The sequence below is a fragment of the Zonotrichia leucophrys genome, chromosome 3 (genome assembly GCF_028769735.1).
Source record: "Zonotrichia leucophrys gambelii isolate GWCS_2022_RI chromosome 3, RI_Zleu_2.0, whole genome shotgun sequence".
NCBI lineage: Eukaryota > Metazoa > Chordata > Aves > Passeriformes > Passerellidae > Zonotrichia > Zonotrichia leucophrys.
The window spans coordinates 3,906,519-3,925,195 of NC_088172.1; the positions used below are offsets into that span (position 1 = coordinate 3,906,519).

At 38.9% G+C, this 18,677-nt stretch overlaps 1 protein-coding gene across 6 annotated transcripts in view; it reads right to left on the bottom strand.

Annotated features, from left to right (window-relative positions):
* The window catches only part of FUT9 (fucosyltransferase 9), a 104,160-nt gene that overhangs the window by 10,265 nt on the left and 75,218 nt on the right, over positions 1 to 18,677 (bottom strand). The gene's annotated exons all lie outside the window — the stretch shown is intronic.

Here is an 18,677-nt window from a genome sequence, read left to right on the forward strand (position 1 = left end):
TAGAAAAATATATAATATATAGATGCATATATATATATATACACACAATTAAAGTCAAAGAAAATTTCAGGCCTTTAAAACCACTTCCACAGCTCATCTCTTCCTACTATGAAATAAATCATTAAATTCAGAATGAAGACATGATTGAATGTGATTCAGGGGTACATTAATAGCACATAACTTTGCAGCCTTTGTGAGTGCAAAAACTGATGTGTAGTGAGTGTAGCACTACAGTTACAACAGAAATGTTTTCACATTCATTGTTGAGGAAAGGAAGAAGGAGGGAACATCACTTAGCTTAGCTTTACTCTAACACTGTATCTTGAAGAAAAGGGAATTGTCACAATATCTCCTGATTTTGGGAAGATGGATGGTTTTAACTCTGGTTTTAGTTATAGTGGTGGATTAACCTTGTCTGGCTGTCAGACCCACCCAGCCACTCTCTCACTGTCTCTCCTCAACAAAATATGGGAAGAAAATAAGATGAAAATCTCATGAGTTGAAGTAAGGATTGGAAAGTCACTTATAAGTTACTTTATGGGCTAAACAGGCTCATCTTGGGGCGAAATAATGTAATTGATTGCCATTTAAAATTGATTTATATTATGAGAGACAAAGACAAATATTAAAATAAATTTTTCCCTCTTCTTCCAAGGCTCAGCTTCCTCCTTCATTCCCAACTCTTATACCTCCTACCCACTCCTGAGCAGTGCAGGGGGATAGGAATGTGGGTTTGTGATCAGTCCACAACTATTCCTCTTAGGTCCTTCTTCCTCCTTGTGCATTTCCCTTCCTCCAACATGAGTCTTTCTTAAGGGATGCAATTCCTTCAGGGAAAAAAAAAAAACTTAGCTACTGAGTGGACTGTCCATGGGATGCTTCAGGACACATCCACCTGTGGGGTCCTCCACCATGGGCTGCAGGGGAATCTTAGCTCTAGTGCTTGGAGTACATCCCGCTATCCTTCTTCTCTGACCTTGGTGCTCACAAGGTTGTTTCTCACGTTTTTCCCCTCGTTCTAGGTGTAGCCATGCCCTGCAGTGGGTGTGCTGGGATATGCTGGAATTGGCACAGGGTGGCCCTGGCTGCTCTTTGGAGAGGCTGTCCAGAGTCCCTGCTGCCAGTGCCTGGGCATTAACACCTCCTACAATTATATAAAATATATGGAATCTGAGTCTGGTGCTTTTGTCTAGGCCCTTTTTCTGAAGGACATAGTTTAGCAAGCCCTCTCTGATTTCAGCAAAATGATTTTGAGGGGAGTAAAGGAGGGGAACGGTGTGTGTCCATGGCTTTTCCACTTATCCTCATCAGTTTAAATCCCTCTGAAAGAAAAATGAGGCTTTACAGCAACATCACATTGGCTTTTTTTAGCCTGTGTTGATTGTTTCTTGAAATTATGTCTAGAAGGAAGGATATGTCCTATGAGAGCCTGCTTCCCTGCCTTACTACAGAGAAAGGGAGAATGGGACCTCTAAGGAAGAAGGGATTTAGGTTGAACAGCTCTAGGAGATGCAGCTCAAGGAAAAAGCAAGAGGCTGAGCTGATATTCATGTAAAGCTGTTCTTTGTTTCTGTGCTTTTGAAAGCAATACACAGCACAGGTATAACTTATCACTGAACAGAGAGAGTGAGCTGAGTTTGAACAATAGATTGGGACACGTTTATTTTCAGGAGCTGATAATTTTCTAGGGATTAAAAAGGATGATGAAAAATCAGAAACAGGATTTTAACATTGTGCCTTGTCACATAGTCACCCTCCAGTTATAAGCCTTTTGACTCAAGTCTCTGACAGGGATTATTTTACACTAAGCTCCTCTGCTAACTAATAATAAACCCCTGCATCATCACATGACAATTCTTACTGCATAGGAAATGACCAGATATTACATCTTCTGTCCTCTGCCTGAAATTCTAGTTCATCCAGATTTTTGAAATATAGAGCCAATATGAGGATAATCACTTGTGGTTTGTGCTACCCCAAGTACCAATACTAACATCTGACCATATTAAACAGATGAGTTTGCCAATTTTTGTCCTTCTGGGTTGATTTCCTCTCCTGGTTTTGCTGTCCTGTGAAGGCATGTCCCCCTTCCGATGTGGGATCATGTTTTTTAGTTTTTGCCTTTTACCAAAACACTAACCTAATCCAGACTCTATAGTTCTTTATAGTCCTGTATCCTTTGGATTCAGAGAACCAGCCATTCATTATGCAGTCTCACAGATCCATTAGGTGTATTGGCATCACTGGCATGCTTTGCTCTGAAACTACTGCTAATGGGATGGTCGAAAAAGGTTATAATAGCAGGACCCTTTAAAAAATTGAATAGGAGTCTTGCAAAGAAGGAGGACCTGAGCAGACTCCTAAAAATACCACTTATCCATACCCTGAGGAGCTGGACAGGGTTTTTTTCGTGGAATTCTATTTTTGTATTCCATTTTGTGGAATACAGTAACAACTATTAAGATGTACACTGGGAATAGCGGCGATTTTTCATGATGAAGTACTAACAGAATCAATAATTTCTGTGCTTCCCAAGGCAGATTGAGGGACCCATGGAATGGACCAGCAAACTCTGCTTTCATGGCTTTTGGGACTGAGTCCTGGGCACAGTCAGGCAGCAGAAAGTACAGTGAAGGCATGTGTTAAGCACTTGTTGACACATATTATTTGCATAGCATCATAAAGTGGTTTGGGTTGGAAGAGATATTTTGAGAATTAGCTTGTGTGTACTACTAGGACGTAAAGGTTATAGTGCACTAGAATTCACAGACAATTTTTCCCATAATAATCTCCAAAATGGGGAGTCTTTCCCATATTTATTTATGTCCTTCTTTTTTGTGTCCAAGATAACCATTAACATCTGACTGTAATTCTACTAAAAAGGTGACACTAAGGAGACATTTGTTGCAAGCCATCACCTTAGTTCACCCTTCCCCTTTCATGGCTTTTCTTCCACCACAGAATCACAAATTTCCTTTCTGTGGATTCCCTCCCCCATGCATGTCGAGTCTGAAAGGAGAACTTTGTCAAAGAGATGTGTTTACTGAGATTTTTGCCAGCTGGAAGAATTCTGCACTTTTGATAGTTTTGTTATAAAGTACATTTCAGAGTGTTGTGGAGTAGCAAGTATTTTCTAGGTGCTTTTTTTCCCAAGTTGAAAGTATAGTATTTTATCAGTACAAGACTGTTTTTCTCAGTACAAAACTTAGCAAGGCTTCTTTTTAAGTGCAAATCTTGGCATTCCATCAGCAAGCAACTGCATTTAGCAGCAACACAAACAGGGAGATAGTAATGGGGTATCAGACCTGTTAACCCCAAGTTTACCAGGCAAGGCTTGCAAAAAAATGTCTGGTTTTGCATGCATTATGACGAAAAAGCAGTTTATTAAGAAATAAAATTGAATTTTATGGAAACTGTTTTATCATATTTTCCTTGCAACTGGGACTTGTCAGTCATTCCAGAAGGGACAGATATGTTTTGCTTTTTTTCTGATTATGCAATACTGCAGTGGGGAGAAAATATGAACTTTCTTGTCAATAATATTGATGCCTTTTTCTCTGGCATTTTTTGGCACCAATTTCTTCAGTTCCTCAAGGTTTTGTCAGTAGCCCAAAATATACCATTACTTGCAGAGGTACAACTCTCATTACTAGTCTAGTGCTGAGATTTTCCAAAGGGAAAGGACAGTATTTTAAAATAAAAATGAAGCTACGATTCTTAAAAGCATGGACACTGAACAATGAAAAAAAATCACAATACTTTTCACACCTTAGAATTCTTAAGTGTTTGGGGCTAACTCTTGTCTTCACCACTAGTTGGTCTCAGGATTCCTCAGGAGGAAATGCTTAACCTCAAGATGCTCAAGGATCGCTCCTGGCATCAGAGTGGGTGAAGAGCAGAAGGACTTTGAGGTTAACAGAGATGTCTACCTCTAGAAGAAAACAATCTAGGTAGATACTTCAGGGCTATAAAAGGACAGCTGAATGCAGTGAGAACTGATAGGAATCACAAGCAAACAATTGTTATTGTTAGAAAGAAAGCTCAACTGAGATTGCTCTCCCAGTCCTCTGGCATGTTTTACCCCCCTTGGCCATGGCATATCTGCATTTATGCTAAAAGCTGGATTTTCTTAAAGCACACTTCCAATTAGCTAGAGCTGTTTCACCTGCAGTACTGAAGAAAACCTGATTGCCTCAGGATAGCCAGCGTGTAACTTCTTATCTCCAAGTCAGTGCTGCATGGACATGCCCCCGAGGGCTTTTGCTTTAGCTCTGAAACTGAGGAGTGCTCCTTTTACTGGAATTAACTCACTGCTCCCAGTTAAGCTTCCTCTGTTGCAACTGGAACAGCGGATTTTTTCTTCCCCAGCATCCAAACACAGGCTTGTTTCCACACATTTCCATGCCTGTCCACAGATTTCTGAAAACAGCCCAGCATGAAAAGGCACAACAGAGCTGCACAGAGTTAAAAGGCTAAAACCAGAATGAGCTGCTGATCTCAGACTGCATATTTTTATTCTACTGTTTACAACATTCTTTTTCTTCCCCTCTCCAGCTCCTTTGTTTTCGAGTTATTTGTTAATTCTACAGATTCCAGTTTTGTGCATTTGCACTCTGAGAACAGTATAGAATAATTTCATTCAGTGGTGGTAAATTTTACTTCAAACAGTTTAAAAAAAATTACCTAAAAGCACCCCGAGGACAGGTAGCCATTAAGATAGATTTCTTCAGAATGGTGCAGAACCTGTCACTGGAGACTGGCAAGAACCAGGTCAGACAAGCGTCACTAAGCAATGAGAGATCAAATTGTGCCCCCAGGTCCTGGGGCTGGGCTACAATGACCTCACTTTGTTCCTTCCAGCCTTGTGCTCATGGCAGTAAACACAGATTCTTATAAAATGAACCTAATAAGAATACAAACTGGCAGTCTAAAACTACAAAGAATTGCAGAATAAATGAGTCAAATCATCCCCCATCCTCAACATTGCCTTGCAAACTATGAAGCAGCCACATGGCACAGAGTGAAAATGTGAAGGAAAGCAAAAAATTATGTGGACAACAGCAACTACAAAGTTCCTACTTTTAAAGGCTAAACCTAAATCTTGCTGTCAATTGCTGGATGGGGTACAGCTGCCTTATTTTGTGAATGTCTGAATCTTGACCCCCTTGCTGAAGAAAATCCCATTCTCAGCTTCCTTCTCCAAATTGCTGTGCAGTCCACAGCATCCTGCCATGGCTCAGCAGCCCCCAGCCTCCCCCTGATTGTCATCTATCCTCTCCTTCTCTCCATGGCAGCCACACACTGTCACTCTCCAGCTGCTTATGCAACAGCTCAGTGGTTCCTTACTGTGATCCAGTGTACAGCTAAAGACATTAGCCAGGGACACAGAGTCTCTCAGAACAGCAGGGGGAAATGGCTAAAGCACTGCTGTCCATACCAGAATGACTTTATGTCCACCAACACCATCACATATAAAAGAAAAAAAATACAGTCCTATCAGCAAGAAACTTTTCCAGACAATCCAGAGTTAGTGTCAGGACACTCCACATGGCAGCAGCATTGCTTTCTAATTATGAGTTTATGAGTTTGTCTCAGAGGATACAGGAGGTACCCTTTCCTTCCCTTGGCACAATTGGAAAATAAATGGCATGCAAAGTGATCAGAACCTCAGCAGCATTGCCAGCCTTGGTAGCATGCAGACAGAAACTTTTTTTACCTTAACTTCCACGTTTGCTTGTCCACATCACAGCAATGACCAACAGTACTCTCTGAAAGGAGTGATGGCTTTCCATACTGTGCTAGGTATAGAAAATGGAGTTCTTCACCACTGTAGCTTAGCAGCAAATTTTATCTGCCTTGCTAGAAAAGAGCTTTTTATCTTTCTGAATATAAAGCTCATCCTAGTTATGCAGCACAAGCCAGTCCCTGCCTCTTTCAAAAGCCCTGAAAAGGCTCTGCACAAAATGAAGCTGATCAAAGAAAAGTGCTCCAAAAGCAAGTGGTCTCTTCCTCCCCTCTTTCCATGTGGTTTGGGAACAGCAAACTGCTGTTCTCTCTGATTCTGCCAGAATTGCAGAAAGAGCTCTTCAGCAGCTTTGTGACTGGCTTGTAAAACTGCAGCCGGCCAGCTGAAATATGAATAACATACCTGCAAAAACTGTGTGTTTGTGATGGCCACCCGCCAACCAGAAAGCCCTGGCTAACTCACAGTGCCTGTGAAAATGATGTGAGCAAAGCCAAACAGAGAGAGAGCATGAAGTGGCAGGAGAAGGACCATAGGCATTCCTGTGCACGTAAGTTAAACTCCCCATCAAACAATCACAGTTGCTTCTGACTGATTTCCTAATATGTAGTTCCCCTGTATAGTGGAAAAACACCTCCTCCTGTGAAGAAGATAAACCAGAATCAGGAAAAAGCAGAAGATGCCTACTTACAATATTGAACACTTTGGGGTATATTAGTTCTGTGGCAAAGCAAGGCTTTTGGAGCTCTGAGCCCCAGCTGTTTGTGCAGATATGATTAGAGGCTAGGTGCAGAAGTTACACCATCATATCTTGCTGCTTAAGCAAGCTCAAAAAATTTAATTGAGGTTTAATGCTGCCTTTTGTGCAGATAAACCTGCATAGATCTGAGGATTTTGCCACTGGCAACACAACTTTTGAGACAGCTCTGTAGCCAGGAAAGGAAGCCTGAGAGGCCTTTAAGAATACCATAAATTCCCCATAATCTGATCTCTGCTTAACATTTCACTTCTCTGCTTGCCTAGCACCTTTTCCTTAAGAGACTCGTTATACCTCTAGGTTTGGGATCTGTACTGATAGAACCAGTTTTTTTCAGATGCGGGTCAATGTTCTTGCTTTAATTTGAAAAATCTTCTGTGCTGTGGATCCTAGTTGCCAGTGAGACAACCACTTCCCCAGAGAGAAAAGAAAGCTACTGGAGTGCTGAAATCCATTGCAATCTGCTCTGTGGCTGAATTGGAGAATGCCATTTACTACTATGTTAGCTGAGAATAAAGGTGATAATTTATAGGCTTACTTTTTAAAATATGTCCATCCATACTCTTTGCAAATGAGACTTTTTCCCCTCACAGAATGGAAGGATTGGCATTTGTTTTAAAAATACAATCAACAGGATTGGGTTTCTGGACTATTCTGAGCTAAGAAGTAACTAAGTGTTTGTCAAGAGGTTTCAGGATAGCCAAGAATCCTCAGCCCGGTTCTGCTAGTTGTCTAGATGCCCTGAGCAGAACTCTTCACTAATCCAGCTTTCCTAAAAGCCCATCAGCGACTCAAAACTTCAGGTTAATCTGTGCATAGAGAATACAAATCCTTCATATTGTAACATACTGAGTGCCAAAACAACAGAGGCTTATTTTCTGTCTGGGAGAAGTGCAATTCAAATAATTGATGGATTGTAGAGCACTTGTGTGTGTGAGGACACCAGCACTAATTGGAAGAAAAAAAACCAGCACCAATCATTTTCATTGTGCACCAACAGATATGTTCTCAAGATTACTTGTGTTGGTAGTACCAAATATTTCAAAAGAGTAAGCTGTTAAGTGTAAGATAGAAGGTGATTATCAAACAAGACTCTTGAATGAAACACTTGTCGTGCTGGAGCAAGATTAGTAATTCACTATGAAGGTTATACTATACTGTAAAGTTTGGACACTGAAAACATGAACAGAAGAGATCTCATAGATCTCTTTTAAGATCTGATACAAGTGCCTTTTTACTCAAACACAGGGAGAAAGACCAGGATCCACAAAAAGTAAATTCAGAAACTTTCCTATTAAGAAGTTTAAACATATGCATGCGCACAAACTGAAACAAAAACTTAATCACCCAAAACCTAAAGCGTGATAAAACAAGAATGAAAGCATATTTAAAAACCAATATATGTTTTAGATAGTGTATACTATAAAACCAGCAAAACTAACATTCCCCCAACCTCTCAAACTTTACACTCTTCTGAGAAAACAAAATTGCAGTTGAGAGAAAGCAGTTGGTAATTTCTTGGAGTGTGCATAACTTTCTCTTTGTGTGCACAACAAAAGGAGGAGAACATAGCTGGAACTACAAGTATAACAAGCTGAGAATACAAAGCTTAACAAAGTCACTGAAGAGACTTTTCTGTAGAAAAGAAAAAACCTGAAGTTCTTCAGTGAAGAAATAGCAAATACACAAGAGGAATGGGTTGAAGGAACAATTGTCTGAAAAAATCCTCCAGTAGCTGCAAACACCAACCTGTTCTAAGGTGATGTTTTCTTTTTACTACTTACTCTCCAGGTTAACATAGACACTGATGCCTCTGAGAGCAACTTGAGGTTAGAACATGTCAATGAAGAATATTCTGCACAGGCTGCTGACAAAAACTGCACAAAGCCAGCAGTTAGTTCAGAGATCATATTTCTTTTGAAAAGGCTCAAGTTATTTGCTATTTCTTAGCTTATTGTGTTCCTTTTAAGCATATTAAAAAGAGAAGTTAAATGTTTGCAGTCTAAGTTTAATTCTAATATTCAATTTGCCCTTGATTCTAATGTTCAATTACTGGATTTTAGTGTCATACATTATTCTACTCTTAATAGAGAAAAAAGATCCGTAAGGAATTAATGAATATTTTGCCACTAGAGTAACAATTCAATGTACAACTATTTACTGTATCACAGAAATACAATTTGCCAAGTAGTCTTTCTTCCTTCTTAGGGTTTGCAACCCATAGTGTTTCTCTGGCACAACTTGACTGCTAATTAAAACTAGGCATTTAAAAAGTAGAAAGAAAGAGATTTGTTCCTACAACGCAAGGAAGATTTTATATTGCAATCTTACTTAGAAAGTAACTTTCTAAAGAAAGTCTGGAGAGATAGGTAGGACGAAACACAGAGAGAAAGAAAAAGAGCAAAGGAAATAAGCTGTAAAAGATTTAAAAAGGGGTCTAGATATGAGATCAGCAACACTTAATGCTGGATTCCTTTACTTTAAGGAAATTGGTGTAAAAAAAGTGATGGCAAGCAGCTGTCTTTTCAAACAGACTGTGAATCCATGCAATTGAGTTTAGCAATTGTGGGTAGGACTAATTTGATGACAAAAATGTTAGGAGGAGCCTAAATCCCTAATCCTAAATGTCATAAGAAGCCCCAAACCAGGAACAGGCTCTACTAGTAGGGATCAGGGGTCATGTTGCAATCCTGCAACCCTGAAAACCTCTGTTCATTTGTCTGTTAGTGCTGGTCATGCTTAAACTCTCTCTGACCCTCTGCCTTTCAGACTCCTGTGCTCTCAGCTGCCTGGTGCCAGCACATCCCCAGAAGGGGCTCATTCTTCACGGGCAAGGGCCACTCAAAATCGATAAACCAGCTATTACCCCAGCTCTGAGCCCCAAGGAAACAGATGTGCCTACAAGACCAGACTTCATCTTAAATGCACTGGTAACAGCTGCTTTTTGGTTGTTTGAATTTAAAGGAAACAGGCAGAGGATGAAGTCCCTTAATGTAGAAACTGAAACTATGACCTATTTAGATATGAATCTTTCTTCAACCTCAAGTGATTCAGATCTCGATGATTCAATTTCCTTAAAGGCTTTCTAGCTCCTAAACAACAACGTCTGTCCATTTTACAATGTGTGAAGAGCTTAAGGAATAGAGGTGAGCAATCCTTTTTCCCTCACTGGAGGCCTAGGTGCTAATCAAGACAATACCATTTTCTCTCGACCTCTTTCTGTCTCCTGCCTATTGACTCCCTAATGATTTATGCCCAGGGGCACATCTGCAGCAGTAGAAGGTAGAGTCAGCTTCCTTTCCCATGCAGTTTACAACCCTGTAAAGAGAAGGTTAAAGAGAGGGTTTAAATCTCCTTTGTTGGAAAGAACACTAAAACTGGTATTTATTTTGGTGAATAATTTTCTTCATAAAAGGAAGGGACTAGATCCCTGCTCTAGGAGGTTTCCTCAAGAATCCTCTGATTCCTCAAGATTCCCTCTGAATCCCTAGAAGGACCCAATCCTTTAGAGCACTGGAAGTATCTTGGTGAAGAATGGAGGAAGGCACACCTCAGTTCTGTCTTGGGCAGCCTCTTTCACTGTTTGTGGTGTGTTGCACTTGTAGGTGCCCAACAGATTGTCTGCATTTTGTAGGTGCTCCAGGAACCCCAAGGAAGCTTTTGGGCTAACAACCAGACCTGCTAATGGTCAGCAGGTGATGGGTGTTGAGGACAGCCTTTGATCTCTGTGGTTTGGTTGTGGTCAAATGTCACACAAAACAAATGTTAAAGTACCACAAAGACTTCTTCCCAGCCAAATTAAATGGAATTTCTGCTAGAATATATGTCTGTTGTAAGTCCTCCTAAAGGAAGTTTAATCAAAAGCAATGATAATAATGTTAGGAAATCATTATTTCACTGACAAGAACGTTGCTCTGCTGGACAGCAGTGATTTGCCAGGGCAATTAGAGCCTGCTGATGCCCTGACAAATCTCATACACAGGACACAGAACAAAGTGGTAGAGAACTTCCTGGCTCTTTTATCAGTTTAATCTGAGTTTAGTTGAGCAGAATTTAATTTGAGTTAGGCACTAATGACTTTGTCTCATGGACACCTAAAGTGTAAGACTCCTTTCCTTCAATAAAATAGCTTCAAATCTACCAATTAAGAGTACCATAGAACCAAAATAAAAGGTGCTCTAGTAAAAACGATACATTCACTTTTGAAATGTCTTTCCCAAAAGAATCTTTTGGACTTTTGCAAGCATAAAGTTTTAATCAAGCCACAGTCAGAAAATTATTACTGAAACTGCACTGTGTGGAGTAAAGGAGCAGTGGAAATCAAGTACAGGAAAGATAAATAATTTTCACATTATAATGAAAATTTGAACAACTAATTGACAACTGTGATTTAAATTTGCATCAAAATGGTTGAATCTGTGGGATAGAATATTTTCTTCAAACAAACTGCACCTGAAGATAGTCATATCACATTTATTCAGATCAGATATCTTTTTTATGTATCTTTTTTCAAATCTCTGAAAACGCCTTCAAACTTTTTTGATTGAGGTAAATTAGTACAGAGAAATGGAAGACTTAGATTAAAGTCAGCGACCCCTTGATCTTCAAAATAAGAAAGAACCAACCCTTTTGCAGAGCTACAGTTGAAATTCTACCAGCATAGCTGGATTTGCTGAAAGACAAGAAGTATCAGAGATGAAATTTTGCTCACAGAAACACTATAAAACCTATTAATTTCAGTATGGTTAGGGTTTTGTTCTTTCAATGGATTGCAGCAACATGTAAGAAGAGAAACAAAAGAGAGCTCAAAAGTTATTCTTTTGTGTTCCTTAAGGTTAACTTAGAAATAAAAATCCTAGGGCAACTCAGGAGACAGCAAGAGATATGTAAGTTAGAGCACAGGGAATCTAAAATTTGGAACAAGGTGCAAATAATAAACACCCTCCCTTATACACGCACATACTGTGCCACCCACATTCTGTAACTTCAGAAAAGATTTAATCACCTTTTGGAAGTGTTTCTGTTTTCACATCAGCTGTATTTTATAAATACATACTTCTGTGAATACTTGTGTGTATATATATATATATATATACACACACTATATATGTGGTATTTGTAGCACACTTAATTCCTTAGATTCCCTGCAATGTGATTTATCAATTATGTTTTATATTTCTCTGTATCCTCTCTACATGTGTAGTATGCAAACAAACCCAGACACGATGAAATTATGGATGTTTAGGCAGCAGTGCCCAGGCTGCTGGCCCTGGATGGAGGCTGTGTCCCAGTGGGAAGTGCTGCTGCTGTGCTGTCCTGGTGAGATGTGCTGCAATGTGACAGCCACTGGGTGCAGAAGGCAATGGAGTCACTATTACTGCCGTGCTGGAGGGAAAGAGAGCACTGAATTCACAGGGGCACTGAGCCAGGGAGGGGTGGATGGGAAAAGGAGGCAGAAAGTAGAGACAGGTTTTTTATTTTAATATTTTATTATAGGAGAAATAAAATAGTTTTCATTCTTATGTGCCTTAAGTCTTTTGTCAGAGATGACGTGAAAGAACCTATTGCTCTGGAACAATTATTTCATCAGGCAACGCAGCAGCAGGCTGGATCCTGCAATCCTGAAGATTATTTACAGCATGAGATGCATGAAACCTCTGTATAAATTACTGGAGATGGGAAATCTGCCTTTTGATTTCTGGAAAAAGTCTAGCAAGGAGCAGAAGGCAGCTGGTTAGACTAGAATTCTGATGAAATATGGCATGTGGGAATTGGGTGAATTTACTCCCCATTAAGCAAACAAGCATGTTTATTGATACAGCTGATATGAATAGAAAGCTTTAAAGATAAACGATTTTTAAATTCCAATTTAAGTTGCATTCATATTCTGTCCCTTTTTGCATTTTCAGCATCAGCAATTATTATCAACTTCTTTTTTATTACCAGCCAGTTTCTTTCAAGGCTTCTGTTCTTTAAGGTTTTTAGTGATGAATAAGACAAACACAATTGTTTTCAACAAGCTATTTTTAGTGGATTAATTTTAGTTGCCAATACAGATGTCTAAGATTTATGAGCATGTTTAAAAAATAATAAAAAAATTCTAAGAACATGTTGGAATAAACCCTTTTAAAGGCTTTTTCTACACAGCTTCTGTTTGTCTTTTGAGTTATTCAGGTTCCTATGTCATGTTCAACACCTTAGCATCTGGTTTTGTTATTTATTGCTCTGAAATTATGCTCTGCAATGCCAAAAGGGAAGATTAAAATGTAAGCAGAATTTGGTATAACAAATCAAGAGAAAGATATGAAGATCAGAGGAGTATTTTTAAAAATTGAGTTACTTTGGATTTTTTGAGATGTAACTACAGTGCAGAATACTTTTTAATAGATTCCAAATCATTTAATATTAACTGGAAAATAGAGTTTTCAGATTCCCATCAAATAGTTAGAAAATTCCATACAGTTTAAAGGCAATTTTGCTGCTTTAAGCTGTTTGTTTGAGTGCCAAGCAAGCATTTATTCAATGTTTATGGTGTAAGCATTTAAATAGAAAGTAAAAGATTACTTAACAGTACTTGTGTGCGATTGACAGATATTGGAATTTGACTGCACTCTGTGCTACTTAAAATGATAACAAATGAAATGTGTGCACCCAGAAAAGCTGGTTTTGGATGGATGAACTTGACTTGCTGATGAAAGTAAAATGAAATAAATTACACTTCAACCTCTCTGAAATTGGCATGTAATGCTGAAGTGAACTGTAAGTATTTCACTAGGAGACTTCAAATAGGTTGTCTAAGATTTTTTCAAACCTAAACAGAGAATAAAATACAATAATCTCCATGAGACTTCTGGAAAGATACTTTAAATTGTCATTTTATGCAAGGAAACACGACAGAGTTTTGCAGAGCTGATGTGTTGATAATATGATTATTTCATCTAGATTTATTTTCCCTTTTGGATTTTACATCACTGGTTTATTTATCTGCCTCATAGAAGGAAAATTAGATAAAAATAACAGCATGAAGGAAAATGTAGCTTTGGAATAGATTGACTTACAATATTTAAGAACAATAAAAATTTTCCACTGCAATAATTATTTGAAGTGAAGAGTAAATTGTTAAAATTTATTTTCCAAAGTCCCGCAGCGTATAACCTGTTTTCTGCCAGTGAAGGACAAACTCAGATTTACAGGATAGAAGCTATAAACTATGTGGAAATGAATTTCTTATTTTCATTGGACAGGATGAATTGGGTCCTTTGTTCCCTATTCTGTCTTCATAAACTGCTTCTAAAATGATTTTTTGATGCATTGTGCACAAAGTTATATTTTGATCTACGAAAGTTCAAAGAGACTCGACCACAGAATGTTTAATTCTTTTTTCGGTTATAAGTTTGTCAACACAAAAATCTACCTTGGGAAAGTTGAGTTTGTTGACATTTTCTCAGGGGTGTTTTTTTGCCATATTTGAATCAAATTTTAAGGGAAGCGCAAAGATGCTTTCATGTCAGTGCACCTCATTAGGGAGAGATTAGTTTGAAATATTTCAATTTTGCTGTGAACAAAAAGGGAACATTTCAGTATCACAAAATTTTGCAGAGGACAAAAAGTCATCACAGCTATCATTAAGGTTCCCTTAATGGCTGGAAGATTTCTTCTGCTGTCAAGCTTGGCAGAGACATCCATCCTTACCCATGTAAGGATGCTGTCAGGATGGGATATGACAACAGCCTCACATCCCTCTCATGAGCTGTAAGGCTGAATTACCTTTAAAAAGAAAGTAAGAGGGGGAGAAATGTATCTCACCTTGATACAGACATAGCCTGAGTAATTGGTAGTTTAAATCAGGAGACAATCCAGCAACTGTTGCTCTAGCAGCAAGCACCCACAGGGGTACCAGTGTCCCCAGAGCTTCCCAGGGTCCCCAGAGCTTTCCAGTGTCCCCTAAGATTTCAGGTAAGGGCACCTCAGAGGACCTGTCCTAAAGAACTTGTACCTGAACATGCACATGGACAATGCTTCTACAATGCAATGCTTCTCCTCATGGTCATAACCTCAGATATTATGGTCTTACTAACAGATTGATTCTTAACTACCTCTCTGTTATTTTTTTCCCCTTCTACTGTTCCTTTTTCATAATTCTGACCCTGTTTTCATCTTTACTCCTTTTCTTTTTGGGACAATGTCAGAACCTTTCAATTTCTCAGAATTAGAAACAACTAAGGAATTCTGCAAGCTCCAGCAACATACAAACCACTTCACTGAAGTATCCAAATAGCACTGCCAATACCTCTTTTCCTAGCTTTTGTCATCATTTAGAGTGCTTTTATTTACTGAACATTTACATGTTTTAAGACACATTAGCAGAACTTTGAGTGTTTTTGATAGGGTCCAGCATGTTAATTCAACAACAATTATTTAATACATGGAAATTGCTGAAATAAAGATCCATGAAAAGTCTGGGAGAAAAGGACTCGGAAATGTTGAATTTTTTTTTTTTTTGTGTACTGTTCCTCTGAGAAAGGGGAAAGATTGTCAGTCAGACAAGGAACATTAAAGAACTGGATTTCTTAAGACTTCAAGAGTATGCAGGAGAGACAGGATCACCAGACTGATCCAGAGTAAAGGTGGCAGAACAGAGGCAGTTTCTTGATAGTTATTTTTCTGTTAAAGACATAATATACATATGTTCTACTGTGATATTTATTCTGTATTATTGAATCAGAATTGAAGAATTGTGGCTTTACTATGTTATTTATTATGCAGAATTAATCTCCATACCTATGCATGGAAACACTAAGGGTGCTACATTTGCTTTCATGGAGACAAGGTGCAGGGTACATTACATCCCTGACATTTTGTGTCAGGCTCACAATCTTACATGCATTTCACACCACTTCACTCTACTAATTTATTACTAGAGTTGAACCTTGTTACCCCAGAAGCAGACACTCCAAATTAAAAATCACTGCAGGATCTAATCACTGAGACTTTCAGGTGTAATCGTTACCCAGTTAGTGAGCATGAATTAAAAATCCCATTAATGTGGTTACAACACTGTATTTTGCACACACTTTCTGGACCTATGATTGCAGGCTTTGTGTAGATTGCCGTGCAAATGATGCCTAAAGAGGCTGACCTGGAACACAGGCTAGACAGAGTTAAAGGATAAAGTGGGTATGTATGGAAAGGCCTTCAAGGGATACACCTCGGGCTGTACAAGAGCTTGGCCATGGCTCTGCCAATGGTGGACCCAAGATGGACACAAGATGCACAACCTGTCATGAATTTTCACACTTTTATAAGTTTTGGTCCATTTACATATTGGGGTCAATTGTCCAATTACAGCTTCAGGGTATGAAGTCCCATCCTCCCAGATTGCTCTCCTCAATTCACCATTGTTTACACTTCTTGAGCCTAAAGCTGCAATGGTGTCCTTGGTTCTCAAGCTGCAAAAGGATTGTTTTGTTCAACTAAACTGTGAAGAGAACTTGCTAACACTTTATATGAATTTCATAGTCACACACTAAGGCAGTACAGAATCTCAAAAATATGAAAGCTAAAATTCAAGGCATCACAAATACCTCATTGAAATAAGAGGTGTTGTGTTCTGTCTGTGTCCAGCTCTGCTAGTTCCCAAACCCCGTTTCCTCACTGTCCTGCTTCTCAGATCTTCTGGAAGACTTTGGCTGCAGGTGACAGCACTGTGACCAGTGATGATGCTCTAAAACAAGCTGCTTTTCCCCATGTTCCTCAGTATGCCTGATCCAGAGCCTGCATCTGGCCCAACATCCACCAGGTCCTGTTCTTTAGTGAGGTTCCATACTGGATCTCACTTTTAATATGCCTGTATATACATTTGTAAGCTTTTGATATGTATATGTAATTGGGAATCACTGTTCTCAAACTTTCCCTTTTAATTGGCCACAGTATAAATATGACCACTAAGCTATAAAGATATCTGTACACCAAACTGGTCAAATTATGATGCCACAAAAAGCAGCATAATAAACAAAACCACAGAATTATATAGAGTATAACTATTATCAAACTGAGTACAACACACTAAAGTAATTCCTTCTGTAGCTGCCAGGGAAGAAAACCACTTTGACAAAGCAAAGCAAGGGAAGCTTAATAAATAAATGATACAAGGAAGGCAATTCTTAGCCCTCTCCCTTTTAACTTTAATGGAAAAGTCTCTTAAGGAGAATAATTCCAAAGAGCTGCTTGGAATAGGGAAATGGATAGATGTTTTTCTAAGGGCAAAAATGATAGGTGAAGCACAAATATGGACTTTCCTGGTCTGCACTGATCAGCACTTTGCCTTTTGCTTTGAAAGCTGTTATTACTCCCTAAATAACCTCCTTGTTGTTACTCCACTTTCTCTGTAATAAGGGTGGCAGCTGTTTGCTATCGTGCGTCACAAGTCTGAAGGTGTATTTTGGTGGTAAATACAGAGTATGAAACCCACTATTTGGATGTCATTCCCACAGCTCAACTAACATGCTGTCACTGTCATTTGAGCATCCTAATTACATCAACATCGTCCTTTGTGACTCTCACTGCAGATTTCCAATCAAAATGTCTGTGATGAGGGAAATAGCATTATTGCAATCAAAGAGCTGAACAGCGACTCTAATCCTAGCTTGTTCAGCTTCCCAGACACACTAGAGAACATAGATCTAACAGCTAAACATGGCAGGAAATACACCTATGCTGTGACCTGCTCTGGCTTAGACAGCTGCTGAGGAGCAGATAAACATGGATGAGAATTGCCAGACTTCAGTGCACCTCACTCCTGGACCTTATAACATTGAAGGATGGTGAAGAAAGAGCATAACCAATACAATTTCTGCATCTTAGTATCTTTCCTGTGTGCTTGCATACATGCATATGAATTCACACACACACAAAAAAAGTCCCACACGATTAAATTATTCAAAATGTTTTACCATTGGTTCTGATTCAATTTCATGGTAAACCTAAATCCAGGAAGCCTTAGGTTCCTGGGTTCTTCAGCACTGTGAATACACAGAGATTCCATTTTCCCTGGGAGATACATTTCTAGAAATCACAGCAGTACTGCAAAGCTTGAAAAAGTAATGTGCTCTACCCTAAAAACTAAGATGCAAAACATACAGTATTGATTGCAAAAAATCCTACTAGGAGACTGTAGGAAAGCAGCTCCTGAGTTTCACTGCTATTTCCAATTGAGTATAAAGAGCTTGCTGCTTGTTCTCTCAAGACAGAGAGCCCTTAACGTGGAAGGTTTGAAATAGTCTCGAACAAATGCTCTTTTCTATCTTTTCTGTTTGTTTTTCTTCTTTTGATGCCACATGGGTCTGAACCATGACTGCAGCCTATTTTGTGTCAGGAGCAGAAGTTGTGCTGGATACACTTGGCTGCAATGCATCATTAGGAACTGGTTTAGCAATTGTGTAGACCCAGAGTAGAAAAATATTTGAGTGATGCTCTCTGTGATTTGGAACTCTTCAGAGGTGTGGAATGAATATGGTCTGAATAGCTCTAGCTCTATTACTGTTACAGAATAACTGCTCTAATTTGGAGAAATTTGCCGCTGATTGGATGCTCCTGTCCTGTTTTACTGCATCTGAGGTCTGTTAGTTAGCATGTGTGGTGAAGTATTTTCTGCAAATTGTGGGTTGTTTTTTTTTTTTGCTTTTCTCCTAAAATGATACATGAATTTTACATTTTTCACTCCTATTCTCTGTTGACATCTCTACCAGTGAGAGCACTAGTGAAACAAAAACTTCCTCTTCCCCAGTAATGATATACGCATTGCTGTCTGCACATTTAGTGAAGAAAGCAATGACTGTGGTTTGCCAGCACTGTCCTTGCTACTAAAATATGAAGAAATATGAAGAATATGTTTATTTTGTACAAAATATACATGAAACTTTTATTCTGCTGGGAAAAATACTGAAGTCTAAAAAAAGATTTCAGAGCTACTTATGCTACAAATAACTAAAAGTGTCTCTTTTCTTATTCTGTTATTAAAGGGAAAAGAAAGACTTAGGTCAGATCTGAGACTGCAGAGCTCTCAGATCTAGGATTTGTTCTTGGGCTAAAACTTCATCCTGAACCATCAAAGCTGTCTGATCTGCAGCAAGTCTTCCCAAATGCACGTGGAGTTCCCATTCACATTCTAGTCTCTTT